Source organism: Coregonus lavaretus (genome assembly GCF_964263955.1).
Source record: "Coregonus lavaretus genome assembly, chromosome: 3".
NCBI classification, from domain to species: Eukaryota; Metazoa; Chordata; class Actinopteri; order Salmoniformes; family Salmonidae; genus Coregonus; species Coregonus lavaretus.
Genome location: NC_139990.1, coordinates 36802332 through 36826105, shown reverse-complemented (window position 1 = coordinate 36826105; position 23774 = coordinate 36802332). Strand labels below are relative to the sequence as shown.

At 41.1% G+C, this 23774-nt stretch overlaps 1 pseudogene across 1 annotated transcript in view; it reads right to left on the bottom strand.

Moving 5' to 3' along the window:
- Positions 1–23774, bottom strand: part of LOC311107235 (eukaryotic translation initiation factor 3 subunit H-like) — a 160276-nt pseudogene that overhangs the window by 76039 nt on the left and 60463 nt on the right. The gene's annotated exons all lie outside the window — the stretch shown is intronic.

Sequence of the window (23774 nt, the reverse complement as noted above, 5' to 3'; positions counted from 1 at the left end):
AGGATTCTAAAGATAAACACAATGTATAGGATCTAGAGAAGGAGAGAAACACAACATATAGGATCAAGAGAGAGGAGAGAAACACAACGTATAGGATCTAGAGAGAGGAGAGAAACACAACGTATAGGATCTAGAGAGGAGAGAAACACAACGAATGTGATCTAGAGAGAGGAGAGGAACAACATATAGGATCTAGAGAGAGGAGAGAAACAACGTATAGGATCTAGAGAGGAGAGAAACAACGTATAGGATCTAGAGAGGAGAGAAACAACGTATAAGATCTAGAGAGAGAAGAGAAACAACGTATATGATTCTAAAGAGAAATACAACGTATAGGATCTAGAGAGAGGAGTGAAACACAACGTATAGGATCTAGAGAGAGGAGAGAAAACAACGTATAGGATCTAGAGAGAGGAGAGAAACACAACGTATAGGATCTAGAGAGAGGAGAGAAAACAACGTATAGGATCTAGAGAGAGGAGAGAAACAACGTATAGAATCTAGAGAGAGGAGAGAAACAACATGTAGGATCTAGAGAGGAGAGAAACACAACGTATAGGATCTAGAGAGAGGAGAGAAACAACGTATAGGATCTAAAGAGAGGAGAGAAACACAACATATAGGATCTAGAGAGGAGAGGAACAACGTATAGGACCTAGAGAGGAGAGAAACAACACATATAGGATCTAGAGAGGAGAGAAGCAACATATAGAATCTAGAGAGGAGAGAAACAACGTATAGGATCTAGAGAGAGTAGAGAAAAACACAACGTATAGGATCTAGAGAAAGGAGAGAAACAACGTATAGGATCTAGAGAGAGGAGAGAAACACAACGTATAGGACCTAGAGAGAGAGGAGAGAAACAACAGATATAGGATCTAGAGAGAGGAGAGAAAAACAACGTATAGGATCTAGAGAGAGGAGAGAATCAACGTATAGGATCTAGAGAGAGGAGTGAAACACAACATATAGGATCTAGAGAGAGGAAATAAACAACGTATAGGATCCAGAAGAGCAGAGAAACAATGTATAGGATCTAGAGAGAGGAGAGAAATACAACGTGTAGGATCTAGAGAGGAGAGAAACAACATATAGGATCTAGAGAGAGGAGAGAAACACAACGTATAGGATCTAGAGAGAGGAGAGAAACACAACGTATAGGATCTAGAGAGAGGAGAGAAACACAACGTATAGGATCTAGAGAGGAGGGAAACAACGTATAAGATCTAGAGAGAGGAGAGAAACACATCGTATAGGATCTAAAGAGGAGGGAAACAACGTATAAGATCTAGACAGAGGAGAGAAACAACGTATAGGATTCTAAAGATAAACACAATGTATAGGATCTAGAGAAGGAGAGAAACACAACATATAGGATCAAGAGAGAGGAGAGAAACACAACGTATAGGATCTAGAGAGAGGAGAGAAACACAACGTATAGGATCTAGAGAGGAGAGAAACACAACGAATGTGATCTAGAGAGAGGAGAGGAACAACATATAGGATCTAGAGAGAGGAGAGAAACAACGTATAGGATCTAGAGAGGAGAGAAACAACGTATAGGATCTAGAGAGGAGAGAAACAACGTATAAGATCTAGAGAGAGAAGAGAAACAACGTATATGATTCTAAAGAGAAATACAACGTATAGGATCTAGAGAGAGGAGTGAAACACAACGTATAGGATCTAGAGAGAGGAGAGAAAACAACGTATAGGATCTAGAGAGAGGAGAGAAACAACGTATAGAATCTAGAGAGAGGAGAGAAACAACATGTAGGATCTAGAGAGGAGAGAAACACAACGTATAGGATCTAGAGAGGAGAGAAACAACGTATAGGACCTAGAGAGGAGAGAAACAACACATATAGGATCTAGAGAGGAGAGAAGCAACGTATAGAATCTAGAGAGGAGAGAAACAACGTATAGGATCTAGAGAGAGTAGAGAAAAACACAACGTATAGGATCTAGAGAAAGGAGAGAAACAACGTATATGATCTAGAGAGAGGAGAGAAACACAACGTATAGGACCTAGAGAGAGAGGAGAGAAACAACAGATATAGGATCTAGAGAGAGGAGAGAAACACAACGTATAGGATCTAGAGAGAGGAGAGAAAACAACGTATAGGATCTAGAGAGAGGAGAGAAACAACGTATAGAATCTAGAGAGAGGAGAGAAACAACATGTTGGATCTAGAGAGGAGAGAAACACAACGTATAGGATCTAGAGAGAGGAGAGAAACAACGTATAGGATCTAGAGAGAGGAGAGAAACACAACATATAGGATCTAGAGAGGAGAGAAACAACGTATAGGACCTAGAGAGGAGAGAAACAACACATATAGGATCTAGAGAGGAGAGAAGCAACGTATAGAATCTAGAGAGGAGAGAAACAACGTATAGGATCTAGAGAGAGTAGAGAAAAACACAACGTATAGGATCTAGAGAAAGGAGAGAAACAACGTATAGGATCTAGAGAGAGGAGAGAAACACAACGTATAGGACCTAGAGAGAGAGGAGAGAAACAACAGATATAGGATCTAGAGAGAGGAGAGAAAAACAACGTATAGGATCTAGAGAGAGGAGAGAAACACAACATATAGGATCTATAGAGAGGAAATAAACAACGTATAGGATCCAGAAGAGCAGAGAAACAATGTATAGGATCTAGAGAGAGGAGAGAAATACAACGTGTAGGATCTAGAGAGAAGAGAGAAACACAACGTATAGGATCTAGAGAGAGGAGAGAAACACATCGTATAGGATCTAGAGAGGAGGGAAACAACGTATAAGATCTAGAGAGAGGACAGAAACACATCGTATAGGATCTAAAGAGGAGGGAAACAACGTATAAGATCTAGACAGAGGAGAGAAACAACGTATAGGATTCTAAAGAGAAACACAATGTATAGGATCTAGAGAAGGAGAGAAACACAACATATAGGATCAAGAGAGAGGAGAGAAACACAACGTATAGGATCTAGAGAGAGGAGAGAAACACAACGTATAGGATCTAGAGAGAGGAGAGCAACACAACGTATAGGATCTAGAGAGAGGAGAGATACACAAACGTACAGGATCTAGAGAGAAGAGAGAAACAACACATATAGGATCTAGAGAGGAGAGAAGCAACGTATATAATCTAGAGAGGAGAGAAACAACGTATAGGATCTAGAGAGAGTAGAGAAAAACACAACGTATAGGATCTAGAGAAAGGAGAGAAACAACGTATAGGATCTAGAGAGAGGAGAGAAACACAACGTATAGGACCTAGAGAGAGAGGAGAGATACAACAGATATAGGATCTAGAGAGAGGAGAGAAAAACAACGTATAGGATCTAGAGAGAGGAGAGAATCAACGTATAGGATCTAGAGAGAGGAGTGAAACACAACATATAGGATCTATAGAGAGGAAATAAACAACGTATAGGATCCAGAAGAGCAGAGAAACAATGTATAGGATCTAGAGAGAGGAGAGAAATACAACGTGTAGGATCTAGAGAGGAGAGAAACAACATATAGGATCTAGAGAGAGGAGAGAAACACAACGTATAGGATCTAGAGAGAGGAGAGAAACACAACGTATAGGATCTAGAGAGAGGAGTGAAACAACTTATAGAATCTAGAGAAAGGAGATAAACAACATGTAGGATCTAGAGAGGAGAGAAACACAACGTATAGGATCTAGAGAGAGGAGAGAAACACAATGTATAGGATCTAGATAGGAGAGAAACAACGAATAGGACCTAGAGAGGAGAGAAACAACACATATAGGATCTAGAGAGGAGAGAAGCAATGTATAGAATCTAGAGAGGAGAGAAACAACAGATATATGATCTAGAGAGAGTAGAAAAAACACAACGTATAGGATCTAGAGAAAGGAGAGAAACAACGTATAGGATCTAGAGAGAGGAGAGAAACACAACGTATAGGACCTAGAGAGAGGAGAGAAACAACAGATATATGATCTAGAGAGAGGAGAGAAAAACGACGTATAGGATCTAGAGAGAGGAGAGAAACAACGTATATAATTCTAAAGAGAAACACAACGTATAGGATCCAGAGAGAGGAGAGAAACACAACGTATAGGATCTAGAGAGAGGAGAGAAACACAACATATAGGATCTAGAGAGAGGAGAGAAACAACCTATAGAATCTAGAGAGAGGAGAGAAACAACGTGTAGGATCTAGAGAGGAGAGAAACACAACGAATGTGATCTAGAGAGAGGAGAGGAACAACATATAGGATCTAGAGAGAGGAGAGAAACAACGTATAGGATCTAGAGGAGAGAAACAACGTATAGGATCTAGAGAGGAGAGAAACAACGTATAAGATCTAGAGAGAGAAGAGAAACAACGTATATGATTCTAAAGAGAAATACAACGTATAGGATCTAGAGAGAGGAGTGAAACACAACGTATAGGATCTAGAGAGAGGAAAGAAAACAACGTATATGATCTAGAGAGAGGAGAGAAACACAAAGTATAGGATCTAGAGAGAGGAGAGAAAACAACGTATAGGATCTAGAGAGAGGAGAGAAACAACGTATAGAATCTAGAGAGAGGAGAGAAACAACATGTAGGATCTAGAGAGGAGAGAAACACACGTATAGGATCTAGAGAGAGGAGAGAAACAACGTATAGGATCTAGAGAGAGGAGAGAAACACAACATATAGGATCTAGAGAGGAGAGAAACAACGTATAGGACCTAGAGAGGAGAGAAACAACACATATATGATCTAGAGAGGAGAGAAGCAACGTATAGAATCTAGAGAGGAGAGAAACAACGTATAGGATCTAGAGAGAGTAGAGAAAAACACAACGTATAGGATCTAGAGAAAGGAGAGAAACAACGTATAGGATCTAGAGAGAGGAGAGAAACACAACGTATAGGACCTAGAGAGAGAGGAGAGAAACAACAGATATAGGATCTAGAGAGAGGAGAGAAAAACAACGTATAGGATCTAGAGAGAGGAGAGAATCAACGTATAGGATCTAGAGAGAGGAGTGAAACACAACATATAGGATCTATAGAGAGGAAATAAACAACGTATAGGATCCAGAAGAGCAGAGAAACAATGTATAGGATCTAGAGAGAGGAGAGAAATACAACGTGTAGGATCTAGAGAGGAGAGAAACAACATATAGGATCTAGAGAGAGGAGAGAAACACAACGTATAGGATCTAGAGAGAGGAGAGAAACACAACGTATAGGATCTAGAGAGGAGGGAAACAACGTATAAGATCTAGAGAGAGGAGAGAAACACATCGTATAGGATCTAAAGAGGAGGGAAACAACGTATAAGATCTAGACAGAGGAGAGAAACAACGTATAGGATTCTAAAGATAAACACAATGTATAGGATCTAGAGAAGGAGAGAAACACAACATATAGGATCAAGAGAGAGGAGAGAAACACAACGTATAGGATCTAGAGAGAGGAGAGAAACACAACGTATAGGATCTAGAGAGGAGAGAAACACAACGAATGTGATCTAGAGAGAGGAGAGGAACAACATATAGGATCTAGAGAGAGGAGAGAAACAACGTATAGGATCTAGAGAGGAGAGAAACAACGTATAGGATCTAGAGAGGAGAGAAACAACGTATAAGATCTAGAGAGAGAAGAGAAACAACGTATATGATTCTAAAGAGAAATACAACGTATAGGATCTAGAGAGAGGAGTGAAACACAACGTATAGGATCTAGAGAGAGGAGAGAAAACAACGTATAGGATCTAGAGAGAGGAGAGAAACACAACGTATAGGATCTAGAGAGAGGAGAGAAAACAACGTATAGGATCTAGAGAGAGGAGAGAAACAACGTATAGAATCTAGAGAGAGGAGAGAAACAACATGTAGGATCTAGAGAGGAGAGAAACACAACGTATAGGATCTAGAGAGAGGAGAGAAACAACGTATAGGATCTAAAGAGAGGAGAGAAACACAACATATAGGATCTAGAGAGGAGAGGAACAACGTATAGGACCTAGAGAGGAGAGAAACAACACATATAGGATCTAGAGAGGAGAGAAGCAACATATAGAATCTAGAGAGGAGAGAAACAACGTATAGGATCTAGAGAGAGTAGAGAAAAACACAACGTATAGGATCTAGAGAAAGGAGAGAAACAACGTATAGGATCTAGAGAGAGGAGAGAAACACAACGTATAGGACCTAGAGAGAGAGGAGAGAAACAACAGATATAGGATCTAGAGAGAGGAGAGAAAAACAACGTATAGGATCTAGAGAGAGGAGAGAATCAACGTATAGGATCTAGAGAGAGGAGTGAAACACAACATATAGGATCTAGAGAGAGGAAATAAACAACGTATAGGATCCAGAAGAGCAGAGAAACAATGTATAGGATCTAGAGAGAGGAGAGAAATACAACGTGTAGGATCTAGAGAGGAGAGAAACAACATATAGGATCTAGAGAGAGGAGAGAAACACAACGTATAGGATCTAGAGAGAGGAGAGAAACACAACGTATAGGATCTAGAGAGAGGAGAGAAACACAACGTATAGGATCTAGAGAGGAGGGAAACAACGTATAAGATCTAGAGAGAGGAGAGAAACACATCGTATAGGATCTAAAGAGGAGGGAAACAACGTATAAGATCTAGACAGAGGAGAGAAACAACGTATAGGATTCTAAAGATAAACACAATGTATAGGATCTAGAGAAGGAGAGAAACACAACATATAGGATCAAGAGAGAGGAGAGAAACACAACGTATAGGATCTAGAGAGAGGAGAGAAACACAACGTATAGGATCTAGAGAGGAGAGAAACACAACGAATGTGATCTAGAGAGAGGAGAGGAACAACATATAGGATCTAGAGAGAGGAGAGAAACAACGTATAGGATCTAGAGAGGAGAGAAACAACGTATAGGATCTAGAGAGGAGAGAAACAACGTATAAGATCTAGAGAGAGAAGAGAAACAACGTATATGATTCTAAAGAGAAATACAACGTATAGGATCTAGAGAGAGGAGTGAAACACAACGTATAGGATCTAGAGAGAGGAGAGAAAACAACGTATAGGATCTAGAGAGAGGAGAGAAACAACGTATAGAATCTAGAGAGAGGAGAGAAACAACATGTAGGATCTAGAGAGGAGAGAAACACAACGTATAGGATCTAGAGAGGAGAGAAACAACGTATAGGACCTAGAGAGGAGAGAAACAACACATATAGGATCTAGAGAGGAGAGAAGCAACGTATAGAATCTAGAGAGGAGAGAAACAACGTATAGGATCTAGAGAGAGTAGAGAAAAACACAACGTATAGGATCTAGAGAAAGGAGAGAAACAACGTATATGATCTAGAGAGAGGAGAGAAACACAACGTATAGGACCTAGAGAGAGAGGAGAGAAACAACAGATATAGGATCTAGAGAGAGGAGAGAAACACAACGTATAGGATCTAGAGAGAGGAGAGAAAACAACGTATAGGATCTAGAGAGAGGAGAGAAACAACGTATAGAATCTAGAGAGAGGAGAGAAACAACATGTTGGATCTAGAGAGGAGAGAAACACAACGTATAGGATCTAGAGAGAGGAGAGAAACAACGTATAGGATCTAGAGAGAGGAGAGAAACACAACATATAGGATCTAGAGAGGAGAGAAACAACGTATAGGACCTAGAGAGGAGAGAAACAACACATATAGGATCTAGAGAGGAGAGAAGCAACGTATAGAATCTAGAGAGGAGAGAAACAACGTATAGGATCTAGAGAGAGTAGAGAAAAACACAACGTATAGGATCTAGAGAAAGGAGAGAAACAACGTATAGGATCTAGAGAGAGGAGAGAAACACAACGTATAGGACCTAGAGAGAGAGGAGAGAAACAACAGATATAGGATCTAGAGAGAGGAGAGAAAAACAACGTATAGGATCTAGAGAGAGGAGAGAAACACAACATATAGGATCTATAGAGAGGAAATAAACAACGTATAGGATCCAGAAGAGCAGAGAAACAATGTATAGGATCTAGAGAGAGGAGAGAAATACAACGTGTAGGATCTAGAGAGAAGAGAGAAACACAACGTATAGGATCTAGAGAGAGGAGAGAAACACATCGTATAGGATCTAGAGAGGAGGGAAACAACGTATAAGATCTAGAGAGAGGACAGAAACACATCGTATAGGATCTAAAGAGGAGGGAAACAACGTATAAGATCTAGACAGAGGAGAGAAACAACGTATAGGATTCTAAAGAGAAACACAATGTATAGGATCTAGAGAAGGAGAGAAACACAACATATAGGATCAAGAGAGAGGAGAGAAACACAACGTATAGGATCTAGAGAGAGGAGAGAAACACAACGTATAGGATCTAGAGAGAGGAGAGCAACACAACGTATAGGATCTAGAGAGAGGAGAGATACACAAACGTACAGGATCTAGAGAGAAGAGAGAAACAACACATATAGGATCTAGAGAGGAGAGAAGCAACGTATATAATCTAGAGAGGAGAGAAACAACGTATAGGATCTAGAGAGAGTAGAGAAAAACACAACGTATAGGATCTAGAGAAAGGAGAGAAACAACGTATAGGATCTAGAGAGAGGAGAGAAACACAACGTATAGGACCTAGAGAGAGAGGAGAGATACAACAGATATAGGATCTAGAGAGAGGAGAGAAAAACAACGTATAGGATCTAGAGAGAGGAGAGAATCAACGTATAGGATCTAGAGAGAGGAGTGAAACACAACATATAGGATCTATAGAGAGGAAATAAACAACGTATAGGATCCAGAAGAGCAGAGAAACAATGTATAGGATCTAGAGAGAGGAGAGAAATACAACGTGTAGGATCTAGAGAGGAGAGAAACAACATATAGGATCTAGAGAGAGGAGAGAAACACAACGTATAGGATCTAGAGAGAGGAGAGAAACACAACGTATAGGATCTAGAGAGAGGAGAGAAACACAACGTATAGGATCTAGAGAGGAGAGAAACAATGTATAGGATCTAGGGAGAGGAGAGAAATACAACATGTAGGATCTAGAGAGGAGAGAAACAACATATAGGATCTAGAGAGAGGAGAGAAACACAACGTATAGGATCTAGAGAGAGGAGAGAAACACAACGTAAAGGATCTAGAGAGAGGAGAGAAACACATCGTATAGGATCTAGAGAGGAGGGAAACAACGTATAAGATCTAGAGAGAGGAGAGAAACACATTGTATAGGATCTAAAGAGGAGGGAAACAACGTATAAGATCTAGACAGAGGAGAGAAACAACGTATAGGATTCTAAAGAGAAACACAATGTATAGGATCTAGAGAAGGAGAGAAACACAACATATAGGATCAAGAGAGAGGAGAGAAACACAACATATAGGATCAAGAGAGAGGAGAGAAACACAACGTATAGGATCTAGAGAGAGGAGAGAAACACAACGTATAGGATCTAGAGAGAGGAGAGAAACACAACGTATAGGATCTAGAGAGAGGAGAGAAACACAATGTATAGGATCTAGAGAGGAGAGAAACAACGTATAGGATCTAGGGAGAGGAGAGAAACACAACATAAAGGATCTAGAGAGAGGAGAGAAACACAATGTATAGGATCTAGAGAGGAGAGAAACAACGTTTAGGATCTAGAGAGAGGAGAGATACACAAACGTACAGGATCTAGAGAGAAGAGAGAAACACAACGTATAGGATCTAGAGAGAGGAGAGAAATAACATATAGGATCTAGAGAGAGGAAAGAAACAATGTATAGGATTCTAAAGAGAAACACAACGTATACGATCTAGAGAGAGGAGAGAAATAACATATAGGATCTAGAGAGAGGAAAGAAACAATGTATAGGATCTAAAGAGAGGAGAGAAACAACGTATAGGATCTAGAGAGGAGAGAAACACAACGTATAGGATCTAGAGAGGAGAGAAACAACGTATAGGATCTAGAGAGAGGAGAGAAACACAACGTATAGGATCTAGAGAGGAGAGAAACAACGTATAGGATCTAGAGAGGAGAGAAACACAACATATAGGATCTAGAGAGAGGAGAGAAACACAACATATAGGATCTAGAGAGAGGAGAGAAACACAACGTATAAGATCTAGAGAGAGGAGAGAAACAACGTATTGTCACGCCCTGGCTCTGGGGACTCTTGTATGTTGAGCCAGGGTTTTAGTTTCTTTGTGTAGTGTCTATGTTTCGTTTCCTATGTTCTGTTCTAGGTTATGTGTTTATATGTTGGCCGGGGTGGTTCTCAATCAGAGGCAACGAGAATCAGCTGTTGCTTGTTGTCTCTGATTGGGAACCATACTTAGGCAGCCTTTTGTGCACTTGTGATTCGTGGGATCTTGTTCCGTGTAGGTTTGTGTATGACCGAGGACTTCACGTATCGTTTATTGTTTTTGTTCATGTTGTGGTGTACTTAATAAATAATGTACGCTTATCACGCTGCGCCTTGGTCCACTCATTATAACGAGCGTGACACGTATAGAATGTAGAGAGAGGAGAGAAACACAACGTATAGGATCTAGAGAGAGGAGAGGAACAACGTATAGGATCTAGAGAGAGGAGAGAAACACAACGTATAGGATCTAGAGAGGAGAGAAACAACGTATAGGACCTAGAGAGGAGAGAAACAACACATATAGGATCTAGAGAGGAGAGAAGCAACGTATAGAATCTAGAGAGGAGAGAAACAACGTATAGGATCTAGAGAGAGTAGAAAAAAAACAATGTATAGGATCTAGAGAAAGGAGAGAAACAACGTATAGGATCTAGAGAGAGGAGAGAAACAACGTATAGGATCTAGAGAGAGGAGAGAAACACAACGTATAGGATCTAGAGAGGAGAGAAACAACGTATAGGATCTAGGGAGAGGAGAGAAATACAACGTGTAGGATCTAGAGAGGAGAGAAACAACATATAGGATCTAGAGAGAGGAGAGAAACACATCGTATAGGATCTAAAGAGGAGGGAAACAACGTATAAGATCTAGACAGAGGAGAGAAACAACGTATAGGATTCTAAAGAGAAACACAATGTATAGGATCTAGAGAAGGAGAGAAACACAACATATAGGATCAAGAGAGAGGAGAGAAACACAACGTATAGGATCTAGAGAGAGGAGAGAAACACAACGTATAGGATCGAGAGAGAGGAGAGAAACACAACGTATAGGATCTAGAGAGAGGAGAGAAACACAATGTATAGGATCTAGAGAGGAGAGAAACACAACATAAAGGATCTAGAGAGAGGAGAGAAACACAACGTATAGGATCTAGGGAGAGGAGAGAAATACAACGTGTAGGATCTAGAGAGGAGAGAAACAACATATAGGATCTAGAGAGAGGAGAGAAACACAACGTATAGGATCTAGAGAGAGGAGAGAAACACAACGTAAAGGATCTAGAGAGAGGAGAGAAACACATCGTATAGGATCTAGAGAGGAGGGAAACAACGTATAAGATCTAGAGAGAGGAGAGAAACACATCGTATAGGATCTAAAGAGGAGGGAAACAACGTATAAGATCTAGACAGAGGAGAGAAACAACGTATAGGATTCTAAAGAGAAACACAATGTATAGGATCTAGAGAAGGAGAGAAACACAACATATAGGATCAAGAGAGAGGAGAGAAACACAACGTATAGGATCTAGAGAGAGGAGAGAAACACAACGTATAGGATCTAGAGAGAGGAGAGAAACACAACGTATAGGATCTAGAGAGAGGAGAGAAACACAATGTATAGGATCTAGAGAGGAGAGAAACAACGTATAGGATCTAGGGAGAGGAGAGAAACACAACATAAAGGATCTAGAGAGAGGAGAGAAACACAATGTATAGGATCTAGAGAGGAGAGAAACAACGTTTAGGATCTAGAGAGAGGAGAGAAACAATGTATAGAATCTAGAGAGAGGAGAGATACACAAACGTACAGGATCTAGAGAGAAGAGAGAAACACAACGTATAGGATCTAGAGAGAGGAGAGAAATAACATATAGGATCTAGAGAGAGGAAAGAAACAATGTATAGGATTCTAAAGAGAAACACAACGTATACGATCTAGAGAGAGGAGAGAAATAACATATAGGATCTAGAGAGAGGAAAGAAACAATGTATAGGATCTAAAGAGAGGAGAGAAACAACGTATAGGATCTAGAGAGGAGAGAAACACAACGTATAGGATCTAGAGAGGAGAGAAACAACGTATAGGATCTAGAGAGAGGAGAGAAACACAACGTATAGGATCTAGAGAGGAGAGAAACAACGTATAGGATCTAGAGAGGAGAGAAACACAACATATAGGATCTAGAGAGAGGAGAGAAACACAACATATAGGATCTAGAGAGAGGAGAGAAACACAACGTATAAGATCTAGAGAGAGGAGAGAAACAACGTATTGTCACGCCCTGGCTCTGGGGACTCTTGTATGTTGAGCCAGGGTTTTAGTTTCTTTGTGTAGTGTCTATGTTTCGTTTCCTATGTTCTGTTCTAGGTTATGTGTTTATATGTTGGCCGGGGTGGTTCTCAATCAGAGGCAACGAGAATCAGCTGTTGCTTGTTGTCTCTGATTGGGAACCATACTTAGGCAGCCTTTTGTGCACTTGTGATTCGTGGGATCTTGTTCCGTGTAGGTTTGTGTATGACCGAGGACTTCACGTATCGTTTATTGTTTTTGTTCATGTTGTGGTGTACTTAATAAATAATGTACGCTTATCACGCTGCGCCTTGGTCCACTCATTATAACGAGCGTGACACGTATAGAATGTAGAGAGAGGAGAGAAACACAACGTATAGGATCTAGAGAGAGGAGAGGAACAACGTATAGGATCTAGAGAGAGGAGAGAAACACAACGTATAGGATCTAGAGAGGAGAGAAACAACGTATAGGACCTAGAGAGGAGAGAAACAACACATATAGGATCTAGAGAGGAGAGAAGCAACGTATAGAATCTAGAGAGGAGAGAAACTACGTATAGGATCTAGAGAGAGTAGAAAAAAACACAATGTATAGGATCTAGAGAAAGGAGAGAAACAACGTATAGGATCTAGAGAGAGGAGAGAAACACAACGTATAGGATCTAGAGAGAGGAGAGAAACACAACGTATAGGATCTAGAGAGGAGAGAAACAACGTATAGGATCTAGGGAGAGGAGAGAAATACAACGTGTAGGATCTAGAGAGGAGAGAAACAACATATAGGATCTAGAGAGAGGAGAGAAACACAACGTATAGGATCTAGAGAGAGGAGAGAAACACAACGTATAGGATCTAGAGAGGAGAGAAACAACGTATAGGATCTAGAGAGGAGAGAAACACAACATATAGGATCTAGAGAGAGGAGAGAAACACAACATATAGGATCTAGAGAGAGGAGAGAAACACAACGTATAAGATCTAGAGAGAGGAGAGAAACAACGTATTGTCACGCCCTGGCTCTGGGGACTCTTGTATGTTGAGCCAGGGTTTTAGTTTCTTTGTGTAGTGTCTATGTTTCGTTTCCTATGTTCTGTTCTAGGTTATGTGTTTATATGTTGGCCGGGGTGGTTCTCAATCAGAGGCAACGAGAATCAGCTGTTGCTTGTTGTCTCTGATTGGGAACCATACTTAGGCAGCCTTTTGTGCACTTGTGATTCGTGGGATCTTGTTCCGTGTAGGTTTGTGTATGACCGAGGACTTCACGTATCGTTTATTGTTTTTGTTCATGTTGTGGTGTACTTAATAAATAATGTACGCTTATCACGCTGCGCCTTGGTCCACTCATTATAACGAGCGTGACACGTATAGAATGTAGAGAGAGGAGAGAAACACAACGTATAGGATCTAGAGAGAGGAGAGGAACAACGTATAGGATCTAGAGAGAGGAGAGAAACACAACGTATAGGATCTAGAGAGGAGAGAAACAACGTATAGGACCTAGAGAGGAGAGAAACAACACATATAGGATCTAGAGAGGAGAGAAGCAACGTATAGAATCTAGAGAGGAGAGAAACTACGTATAGGATCTAGAGAGAGTAGAAAAAAACACAATGTATAGGATCTAGAGAAAGGAGAGAAACAACGTATAGGATCTAGAGAGAGGAGAGAAACACAACGTATAGGATCTAGAGAGAGGAGAGAAACACAACGTATAGGATCTAGAGAGGAGAGAAACAACGTATAGGATCTAGGGAGAGGAGAGAAATACAACGTGTAGGATCTAGAGAGGAGAGAAACAACATATAGGATCTAGAGAGAGGAGAGAAACACAACGTATAGGATCTAGAGAGAGGAGAGAAACACAACGTAAAGGATCTAGAGAGAGGAGAGAAACACATCGTATAGGATCTAGAGAGGAGGGAAACAACGTATAAGATCTAGAGAGAGGAGAGAAACACATCGTATAGGATCTAAAGAGGAGGGAAACAACGTATAAGATCTAGACAGAGGAGAGAAACAACGTATAGGATTCTAAAGAGAAACACAATGTATAGGATCTAGAGAAGGAGAGAAACACAACATATAGGATCAAGAGAGAGGAGAGAAACACAACGTATAGGATCTAGAGAGAGGAGAGAAACACAACGTATAGGATCTAGAGAGAGGAGAGAAACACAACGTATAGGATCTAGAGAGAGGAGAGAAACACAATGTATAGGATCTAGAGAGGAGAGAAACAACGTATAGGATCTAGGGAGAGGAGAGAAACACAACATAAAGGATCTAGAGAGAGGAAAGAAACACAATGTATAGGATCTAGAGAGGAGAGAAACAACGTTTAGGATCTAGAGAGAGGAGAGAAACAATGTATAGAATCTAGAGAGAGGAGAGATACACAAACGTACAGGATCTAGAGAGAAGAGAGAAACACAACGTATAGGATCTAGAGAGAGGAGAGAAACAATGTATAGGATTCTAAAGAGAAACACAACGTATACGATCTAGAGAGAGGAGAGAAATAACATATAGGATCTAGAGAGAGGAAAGAAACAATGTATAGGATCTAAAGAGAGGAGAGAAACAACGTATAGGATCTAGAGAGGAGAGAAACACAACGTATAGGATCTAGAGAGGAGAGAAACAACGTATAGGATCTAGAGAGAGGAGAGAAACACAACGTATAGGATCTAGAGAGGAGAGAAACAACGTATAGGATCTAGAGAGGAGAGAAACACAACATATAGGATCTAGAGAGAGGAGAGAAACACAACATATAGGATCTAGAGAGAGGAGAGAAACACAACGTATAAGATCTAGAGAGAGGAGAGAAACAACGTATTGTCACGCCCTGGCTCTGGGGACTCTTGTATGTTGAGCCAGGGTTTTAGTTTCTTTGTGTAGTGTCTATGTTTCGTTTCCTATGTTCTGTTCTAGGTTATGTGTTTATATGTTGGCCGGGGTGGTTCTCAATCAGAGGCAACGAGAATCAGCTGTTGCTTGTTGTCTCTGATTGGGAACCATACTTAGGCAGCCTTTTGTGCACTTGTGATTCGTGGGATCTTGTTCCGTGTAGGTTTGTGTATGACCGAGGACTTCACGTATCGTTTATTGTTTTTGTTCATGTTGTGGTGTACTTAATAAATAATGTACGCTTATCACGCTGCGCCTTGGTCCACTCATTATAACGAGCGTGACACGTATAGAATGTAGAGAGAGGAGAGAAACACAACGTATAGGATCTAGAGAGAGGAGAGGAACAACGTATAGGATCTAGAGAGAGGAGAGAAACACAACGTATAGGATCTAGAGAGGAGAGAAACAACGTATAGGACCTAGAGAGGAGAGAAACAACACATATAGGATCTAGAGAGGAGAGAAGCAACGTATAGAATCTAGAGAGGAGAGAAACAACGTATAGGATCTAGAGAGAGTAGAAAAAAACACAATGTATAGGATCTAGAGAAAGGAGAGAAACAACGTATAGGATCTAGAGAGAGGAGAGAAACACAACGTATAGGACCTAGAGAGAGGAGAGAAACAACAGATATATGATCTAGAGAGAGGAGAGAAAAACAACGTATAGGATCTAGAGAGAGGAGAGAAACAACGTATATGATTCTAAAGAGAAACACAACGTATAGGATCGAGAGAGAGGAGAGAAACAATGTGTAGGATCTAGAGAGGAGAGAAACACAACGAATATGATCTAGAGAGAGGAGAGGAACAGCATATAGGATCTAGAGAGAGGAGAGAAACAACGTATAGGATCTAGAGAGAAGAGAAACAACGTATAGGATCTAGAGAGAGGAGAGAAAGACAACGTATAGAATCTAGACAGAGGAGAGAAACACAACGTATAGGATCTAGAGAGGAGAGAAACAACGTATAAGATCTAGAGAGAGAAGAGAAACAACGTATATGATTCTAAAGAGAAACACAACGTATAGGATCCAGAGAGAGGAGAGAAACACAATGTATAGGATCGAGAGAGAGGAGAGAAACACAACGTATAGGATCTAGAGAGAGGAGAGAAACACAACGTGTAGGATCTAGAGAGGAGAGAAACAACATATAGGATCTAGAGAGAGGAGAGAAACACAACGTATAGGATCTAGAGAGAGGAGAGAAACACAACGTAAAGGATCTAGAGAGAGGAGAGAAACACATCGTATAGGATCTAGAGAGGAGGGAAACAACGTATAAGATCTAGAGAGAGGAGAGAAACACATCGTATAGGATCTAAAGAGGAGGGAAACAACGTATAAGATCTAGACAGAGGAGAGAAACAACGTATAGGATTCTAAAGAGAAACACAATGTATAGGATCTAGAGAAGGAGAGAAACACAACATATAGGATCAAGAGAGAGGAGAGAAACACAACGTATAGGATCTAGAGAGAGGAGAGAAACACAACGTATAGGATCTAGAGAGAGGAGAGAAACACAACGTATAGGATCTAGAGAGAGGAGAGAAACACAATGTATAGGATCTAGAGAGGAGAGAAACAACGTATAGGATCTAGGGAGAGGAGAGAAACACAACATAAAGGATCTAGAGAGAGGAAAGAAACACAATGTATAGGATCTAGAGAGGAGAGAAACAACGTTTAGGATCTAGAGAGAGGAGAGAAACAATGTATAGAATCTAGAGAGAGGAGAGATACACAAACGTACAGGATCTAGAGAGAAGAGAGAAACACAACGTATAGGATCTAGAGAGAGGAGAGAAACAATGTATAGGATTCTAAAGAGAAACACAACGTATACGATCTAGAGAGAGGAGAGAAATAACATATAGGATCTAGAGAGAGGAAAGAAACAATGTATAGGATCTAAAGAGAGGAGAGAAACAACGTATAGGATCTAGAGAGGAGAGAAACACAACGTATAGGATCTAGAGAGGAGAGAAACAACGTATAGGATCTAGAGAGAGGAGAGAAACACAACGTATAGGATCTAGAGAGGAGAGAAACAACGTATAGGATCTAGAGAGGAGAGAAACACAACATATAGGATCTAGAGAGAGGAGAGAAACACAACATATAGGATCTAGAGAGAGGAGAGAAACACAACGTATAAGATCTAGAGAGAGGAGAGAAACAACGTATTGTCACGCCCTGGCTCTGGGGACTCTTGTATGTTGAGCCAGGGTTTTAGTTTCTTTGTGTAGTGTCTATGTTTCGTTTCCTATGTTCTGTTCTAGGTTATGTGTTTATATGTTGGCCGGGGTGGTTCTCAATCAGAGGCAACGAGAATCAGCTGTTGCTTGTTGTCTCTGATTGGGAACCATACTTAGGCAGCCTTTTGTGCACTTGTGATTCGTGGGATCTTGTTCCGTGTAGGTTTGTGTATGACCGAGGACTTCACGTATCGTTTATTGTTTTTGTTCATGTTGTGGTGTACTTAATAAATAATGTACGCTTATCACGCTGCGCCTTGGTCCACTCATTATAACGAGCGTGACACGTATAGAATGTAGAGAGAGGAGAGAAACACAACGTATAGGATCTAGAGAGAGGAGAGGAACAACGTATAGGATCTAGAGAGAGGAGAGAAACACAACGTATAGGATCTAGAGAGGAGAGAAACAACGTATAGGACCTAGAGAGGAGAGAAACAACACATATAGGATCTAGAGAGGAGAGAAGCAACGTATAGAATCTAGAGAGGAGAGAAACAACGTATAGGATCTAGAGAGAGTAGAAAAAAACACAATGTATAGGATCTAGAGAAAGGAGAGAAACAACGTATAGGATCTAGAGAGAGGAGAGAAACACAACGTATAGGACCTATAGAGAGGAGAGAAACAACAGATATATGATCTAGAGAGAGGAGAGAAAAACAACGTATAGGATCTAGAGAGAGGAGAGAAACAACGTATATGATTCTAAAGAGAAACACAACGTATAGGATCGAGAGAGAGGAGAGAAACAATGTGTAGGATCTAGAGAGGAGAGAAACACAACGAATATGATCTAGAGAGAGGAGAGGAACAGCATATAGGATCTAGAGAGAGGAGAGAAACAACGTATAGGATCTAGAGAGAAGAGAAACAACGTATAGGATCTAGAGAGAGGAGAGAAAGACAACGTATAGAATCTAGACAGAGGAGAGAAACACAACGTATAGGATCTAGAGAGGAGAGAAACAACGTATAAGATCTAGAGAGAGAAGAGAAACAACGTATATGATTCTAAAGAGAAACACAACGTATAGGATCCAGAGAGAGGAGAGAAACACAATGTATAGGATCGAGAGAGAGGAGAGAAACACAACGTATAGGATCTAGAGAGAGGAGAGAAACACAACGTATAGGATCTAGAGAGAGGAGAGAAAACAACGTATAGGATCTAGAGAGAGGAGAGAAAAACCGTATAGAATCTAGAGAGAGGAGAGAAACAACATGTAGGATCTAGAGAGGAGAGAAACACAACATAAAGGATCTAGAGAGGAGAGAAGCAACATATATAATCTAGAGAGGAGAGAAACAACGTATAGGATCTAGAGAGAGTAGAGAAAAATACAACGTATAGGATCTAGAGAAAGGAGAGAAACAACGTATAGGATCTAGAGAGAGGAGAGAAACACAACGTATAGGACCTAGAGAAAGGAGAGAAACAACAGATATAGGATCTAGAGAGAGGAGAGAAAAACAACGTATTGGATCTAGAGAGAGGAGAGAATCAACGTATAGGATCTAGAGAGAGGAGTGAAACACAACATATAGGATCTATAGAGAGGAAATAAACAACGTATAGGATCCAGAAGAGCAGAGAAACAATGTATAGGATCTAGAGAGAGGAGAGAAACACAACGTATAGAATCTAGAGAGAGGAGAGAAACACAACGTATAGGATCTAGAGAGAGGAGAGAAACACATCGTATAGGGTCTAGAGAGGAGGGAAACAATGTATAAGATCTAGAGAGAGGAGAGAAAAACATATAGAATTCTAAAGAGAAACACAATGTATAGGATCTAGAGAAGGAGACAAAACACAACATATAGGATCAAGAGAGAGGAGAGAAAAACCGTATAGAATCTAGAGAGAGGAGAGAAACAACATGTAGGATCTAGAGAGGAGAGAAACACAACGTATAGGATCTAGAGAGAGGAGAGAAACACAACATATAGGATCTAGAGAGAAGAGAAACAACGTATAGGACCTAGAGAGGAGAGAAACAACACATATAGGATCTAGAGAGGAGAGAATCAACGTATAGAATCTAGAGAGGAGAGAAACAACGTATATGATTCTAAAGAGAAACACAACGTATAGGATCCAGAGAGAGGAGAGAAACACAACTTATAGGATCGAGAGAGAGGAGAGAAACAACGTGTAGGATCTAGAGAGGAGAGAAACACAACGAATATGATCTAGAGAGAGGAGAGGAACAGCATATAGGATCTAGAGAGAGGAGAGAAACAACGTATAGGATCTAGAGAGGAGAGAAACAACATATAGGATCTAGAGAGAGGAGAGAAACAACGAATAGGAACTAGAGAGAGGAGAGAAAGACAACGTATAGGATCTAGAGAGAGGAGAGAAACACAACGTATAGGATCTAGAGAGGAGAGAAACAACGTATAAGATCTAGAGAGAGAAGAGAAACAACGTATATGATTCTAAAGAGAAACACAACGTATAGGATCCAGAGAGAGGAGAGAAACACAACGTATAGGATCGAGAGAGAGGAGAAAACACAACGTATAGGATCTAGAGAGAGGAGAGAAACACAACGTATAGGATCTAGAGAGAGGAGAGAAACAATGTATATGATCTAGAGAGAGGAGAGAAACACAACGTATAGGATCTAGAGAGAGGAGAGAGGAACACAATGTATAGGATCTAGAGAGAGGAGAGAGACAACATAGGATCTAGAGAGGAGAGAAACACAACGTACAGGATCTAGGGAGAGGAGAGAAACAACGTATAGGATCTAGAGAGGAGAGAAACACAACGTATAGGATACTAAAGAGAAACACAACACCCTGCTGTACCTTAACAGCAGAATCACTAACACCTTGATGCACCTTAACAGCAGTATAACTAACACCTTGCTGCACCTTTACAGCAGAATCACTAACACCTTGCTGCACCTTAACAGCAGTTTCACTAACACCTCGCTGCACCTTAACAGCGGAGACAGCAGTATCACTAACACCTTGCTGCATCTTAACAGCAGAGACAGCAGTATCACTAACACATTGTTACACCTTAACAACAGAGACAGCAGTATCACCAACACCTTGCTGCACCTTAACAGCAGAATCACTAATACCTTGCTGCACCTTAACAGCAGAGACAGCAGTATCACTAACACCTTGCTGCACCTTAACAGCAGAGACAGCAGTATCACCAACACCTTGTGCATCTTAACAGCAAAGACAGCAGTATCACTAACACCTTGCTGCACCTTAACAGCATAGACAGCAGAATCACTAACACCTTGCTGCACCTTAACAGCAGAATCACTAACACCTTACAGCACCTTAACAGCAGTATCACTAACACCTTGCTGCATCTTAACAGCAGAGACAGCAGTATCACTAACACCTTGCTGCACCTTAACAGCAGTTTCACTAACACCTTGCTGCACCTTAACAGCAGAATCACTAACATTTTGCTGCATCTTAACACCAGAGAAAGCAGTATCACTAACACATTGCTGCACCTTAACAGCAGAATCACCAACACCTTGCTGCACCTTAACAGCAGTAACACTAAAACCTTGCTGCACCTTAACAGCAGAGACAGCAGTATCACAAACACCTTGCTGCATCTTAACAGCAAAGACAGCAGTATCATTAACACCTTGCTGCATCTTAACAGCAGAGACAGCAGTATCACTAACACCTTGCTGCATCTTAACAGCAGAGACAGCAGTATCACTAACATATTGCTGCACCTTAACAGCAGAGACAGCAGTATTACCAAAACCTTGCTGCACCTTAACAGCAGAAGCACTAACACCTTGTTGCACATTAACAGCAGAGAGAGCAGTATCACTAACACCTTGCTGTACCTTAACAGCAGAATCACTAACACCTTGCTGCACCTTAACAGCAGAGACAGCAGTATCACTAACACCTTGCTGCACCTTAACAGCAGAGACAGCAGAATAACTAACACCTTGCTGCACCTTAACAGCAGTTTCACTAACACCTTGCTGCACCTTAACAGCAGAATCACTAACATCTTGCTGCATCTTAACACCAGAGAAAGCAGTATCACTAACACATTGCTGCACCTTAACAGCAGAGACAGCAGTATCACCAACACCTTGCTGCACCTTAACAGCAGAGACAGCAGTATCACTAACACCTTGCTGCATCTTAACAGCAGAGACAGCAGTATCACTAACATATTGCTGCACCTTAACAGCAGAGACAGCAGTATTACCAAAACCTTGCTGCACCTTAACAGCAGAAGCACTAACACCTTGTTGCACATTAACAGCAGAGAGAGCAGTATCACTAACACCTTGCTGTACCTTAACAGCAGAATCACTAACACCTTGCTGCACCTTAACAGCAGAGACAGCAGAATCACTAACACCTTGCTGCACCTTAACAGCAGAATCACTAACACCTTGATGCACCTTAACAGCAGTATCACCAACACCTTGCTGCACCTTAACAGCAGAATCAGTAACACCTTGCTGCATCTTAACAGCAGAATCACTAACACCTTGATGCACCTTAACAGCAGTATCACCAACACCTTGCTGCACCTTAACAGCAGAATCAGTAACACCTTGCTGCATCTTAACAGCAGAATCACTAACACCTTGATGCACCTTAACAGCAGAGACAGCAGAATCACTAACACCTTGCTGCACCTTAACAGAAGAGACAGCAGTATCACTAACACCTTGCTGCACCTTAACAGCAGAATCACTAACACCTTGCTGCACCTTAACAGCAGAATCACTAACACCTTGCTGCACGTTAACAGCAGAGACAGCAGTATCACTAACACCTTGCTGCATCTTAACAGCAGAGACAGCAGTATCACTAACACCTTGCTGCATCTTAACAGCAGAGACAGCAGTATCACTAACACCTTGCTGCATCTTAACAGCAGAGACAGCAGAATAACTAACACCTTGCTGCACCTTAACAGCAGAGACAGCAGTATCACTAACACCTTGCTGTACCTTAACAGCAGTATCACTAACACATTGCTGCACCTTAACAGCAGAATCACTAACACCTTGCTGCACCTTAACAGCAGAGACAGCAGTATCACTAACACCTTGCTGCATCTTAACAGCAGTATCACTAACACCTTGCTGCACCTTAACAGCAGAGACAGCAGAATCACTAACACCTTGCTGCACCTTAACAGCAGAGACAGCAGTTCCACTAACACCTTGCTGCACCTTAACAACAGAGACAGCAACATCACTAACACCTTGCTGCACCGTAACAGCAGAGACAGCAGAATCACTAACACCTTGCTGCATCTTAACAGCAGAGACAGCAGAATCACTAACACCTTGCTGTACCTTAACAGCAGAAACACTAACACCTTGCTGCACTTTAAGAGCAGAGACAGCAGAATCACTAACACCTTGCTGCACCTTAACAGCAGAGACAGCAGAATCACTAACACCTTGCTGCACCTTAACAGCAGAATCACTAACACCTTGCTGTACCTTAACAGCAGAATCACTAACACCTTGCTGCACCTTAACAGCAGAGACAGCAACATCACTAACACCTTGCTGCATCTTAACAGCAGAGACAGCAGTATCACTAAGACCTTGCTGCATCTTAACAGCAGAGACAGCAGTATTACTAACACCTTGCTGCACCTTAACAGCAGAGACAGCAGAATCACTAACACCTTGCTGTACCTTAACAGCAGAATCACTAACACCTTGCTGCACCTTAACAGCAGAGACAGCAACATCACTAACACCTTGCTGCATCTTAACAGCAGAGACAGCAGTATCACTAACACCTTGCTGCATCTTAACAGCAGAGACAGCAGTATTACTAACACCTTGCTGCACCTTAACAGCAGAGACAGCAGAATCACTAACACCTTGCTGCACCTTAACAGCAGAATCACTAACACCTTGCTGTACCTTAACAGCAGAGACAGCAACATCACTAACACCTTGCTGCACCTTAACAGCAGAGACAGCAGAATCACTAACACCTTGCTGCACCTTAACAGCAGAATCACTAACACCTTGCTGCACTTTAAGAGCAGAGACAGCAGAATCACTAACACCTTGCTGCACCTTAACAGCAGAGACAGCAGTATCACTAACACCTTGCCGCATCTTAACAGCAGAGACAGCAGTTTCACTAACACCTTGCTGTACCTTAACAGCAGAAACACTAACACCTTGCTGCACCTTAA